Here is a 3,235-nt window from a genome sequence, read left to right on the forward strand (position 1 = left end):
CTTACTGTGCTACCCGGTCTTGTGCAGAGGCAATTACTGAGCCAGAGAGAACTCCTGGTCATGAATATGCATGCGAGTTAGACATCAGTTATACCTTTGTGATCTCATGATGTGTTGGTATCGTACGGTGTGCTGATGATTTAAAATAGCCATCAACTCTAAATACTTGGTGTCGGTTTTGTTCAGTACAAGTGATCGCTCTTACTGGTCACGGAGCAGCAAGTCTCTAGACTAAATGGGGAAGAAATGTTTGTGCGTGCGCCCACAACGCTGGGCTGTGTGAGGGTTTTCCTTAGAGTATTTATTAGTGTCCTATCAACTTTAGGGTGGATGCTGGTTTCTTTAAGTGCAATTACAGTGCAGCATAATTCTCATCATTGCTCTGAGTACAGCCGAGTGTCTTAGCAGTTGCACAGAGCAATTCTGTCCTACCAGTTGGCAACATGAAAGATGCGCAAATGTGGAGCTGTTTCATGATCTGTGGAGCTAATAATCTAGTTTCTTATGGATTTGTGCTATCTCTTTGCATCTTTATGGAAACGGGCTGGAAAGACAGTCCTTTTTGGATGCTGACACATAAAACTGCATAATCTTCACTTTCTGGTAAAAGAAAAGAGGCCAAAGAAAATGCCTTAAACAGTCTCTCTTGTTAAATTAATATAGGAATGTTGTGCAGGGATCTATAATAACTTGAAGTATGGCTTAGCTGGATTATTGAGCTTTTAACTTTTCTAAGGTTTAATTTTATAGTTACTGTGGCTGTGCAATGGCATGTCATGATTTGCTTTGTGCGTGTTTACTGAATGTGAAAGAAATGCGCTTCCTCCTGGTAGCATGCCCCAGCACTGCTCCCTGCTGACTTGCTTTTGCACTGACCCTGACTAGAGCAAGCTGTATGAATTCTGAGTAGGGGGGTGTAAATCAGGTTATTTAAGCTATCTTGCCAAGAGCGGTGCATTGCTGATTGCATGAACAGCAAAGCAATGAATTGTGTTAAAGGAGAAGTAACGTGTGAGTGCCTGAGAATAGTACGTGCTTCAGGACTTTTGTTCCCAAAACATGAGTGTAGAATGACTTGTCTCACTAGATCATAAACCTTCCATGAGTAGTCTGTTACTTTAGGATTACAGATTCTGAATGTTAAAAGTATGCCTTGGTGAAACATTGGGGTTTTCTTTTACATGTCACTTAAATGAGAAACACGGAATGGCACTCAAAGGGGGTATGCACATACTCTTTTACAGGAGAAGTAAAATCCTTGATGTTTTTATTTCCGTCACAGTGGAAGGTGGGTAAGTAGACCTTCATGCCAGGATTAGTGCCTTTCAATTATGACATTACAGGGTTTATTCTGTTAAAGGCAACATCTATCATTGTGATCATTTTGAAGTGCTTCAATAAAGTGTTGTTGAAAACCATTCTTTTGCATATTCATCTGTAGTAGTGGAGCTGCTTTTATTATTAGAAATATATAAGAAGCCCTGGTTACCAAATTGTGGGGAACATTGTTACACTGAAGCTGAACTAAACACATCTATGCTAAAATTTGATTCTTCAGATGGTCTGTGAGAGGAGCAGACAGCTGGACTCCTTGAAGCACTCTTCTAACGATGCAGAAAGTGGTGTTGCTTCTATGTAGGCAGATACGTTCAAGTAGTAAATTCAAGAAGTCTTTCCTGGCCCTGTTGGGAAACTTCATGTTTTAAACACTGTGCGTTAGCAGAGCGGTTTCTGTGGAAACCGGTGGGAGCATTAACTACATAACTTCCTCCTGATGAGAGTGAGTGACCGTAAGCCTTGTGCTTGGTGGGGAACAACTTTGAGCAGTTGGTCTGTCAAACTGTCATTTCTGATTATGGCTTTGCTTTAGATGCTGGAAGCATTTGTTGGTCTTAATTGTTTTTCTGTCTGAAAAGACCCTATTGGGTAGAAGTTCATAACCATATTATTAAACAAAACAAAGCAAATAAATGAGCAGAGAAAGAACAAGCTGTTGTGTGTGAAATGTAAAGCTAAACTTGCTCTCACAAGAATCTTTGTGAAGTAAACGGGTAAGTAACAATTGTATAGAAGCAGACTCGGGATGTGAAAGGGTGGTTCAGTCTTCTCAACAATAAGGAATTTTCCTCATTTTGTAGTCAGTAAATGAATCCTCTTCTTGGTGTGAATAATATTTCTGGTGCGTAAAGGGGAAAACATGAAAAAGATGCGTGAATTCTATAGATTGAGGAAAGGAACTGAAAAAGCACTGTCAGGCTGTTGTGTTGGAACAGGCTAGGGGATTTTAACTGGAGTCAGCGTACAGAAGTCTTGATGGGCCACTGAGTTGTGAATTTATTTATCCCTCCCCCTGCCCCCCTGATTTATTTGTTCTATTGCTTCTGTTGCAACAAATGGAAAACAAAGAGCAAGATCTGACTTCTGAAATAGATGAGCAGACATCTATGCTTTTATTTTCAGCCTGTATCTTGTACTTTCAGTGTGTGCTAAGTCTTTAAATACTTTTTCCTACCCTTTGTAGGAGTTTTTTCATATTGTTTTTAATTTCTTCATAACGAGTCATGCACTTCGCAGTTTAGTGGGACAGAGCGCAGGTCAGCCCTTGGTTCGGCAGTGACCCAGGTGGTGCCCCAGGCAGGTACTGGTGATGCTGCTTGGGTTTCTGGGGCGCCTCAGGGATGCGCCTCTCCTCCACCTCCCCCAGCTGTGGGTTTCTTACTGACTTTTCTGTTCTTCTGACTTGGCCTTGAGGGTTTTGGTTTCACCAGTACTGCCTGAGCCTATCTGCAGTTCCGTATCTCCAACGGGGCAGGGGCGGTCTGTCAGCGTTTCTGTTTATGCGGCGCTCCGGACGCTCCCGCCGCCCAGGGCTGACCCTCGCTGCTCGCCCGCCCCGGGCCCCTGCGGCCCTCCCCCGCCTCCCGGGCCCGGGGCGCGGTGGGGCTGCCCGGCCCCTCACACCCGCAGGGCCCTCGCAGGGGGGTACCCTCACGCCGCCCGCGGGGTAAGCGGGCCCCCGCCGTGCCGGCTGTAGCACCGCGCGCTCCCTTGCGTGGGGTTCTGTGTGGAACCCCCCGTGTCTCGTTGCAGGCCCCGACCCGGAAGCGGCGTCTCCTCCGCGTCACCCGCCGCCCCGGGCCCGGCCCTTGAGCGCCGCCGCCGCGCGCGCTGTGACGGCCGCTGGCCCCGCCCCCGCACGAGTTCGGCCAATAGGCGCAGGGCGGGGGCGGGCGCT

This window comes from Falco punctatus (genome assembly GCF_963210335.1).
Source record: "Falco punctatus genome assembly, chromosome: 4".
Classification (NCBI taxonomy): Eukaryota; Metazoa; Chordata; class Aves; order Falconiformes; family Falconidae; genus Falco; species Falco punctatus.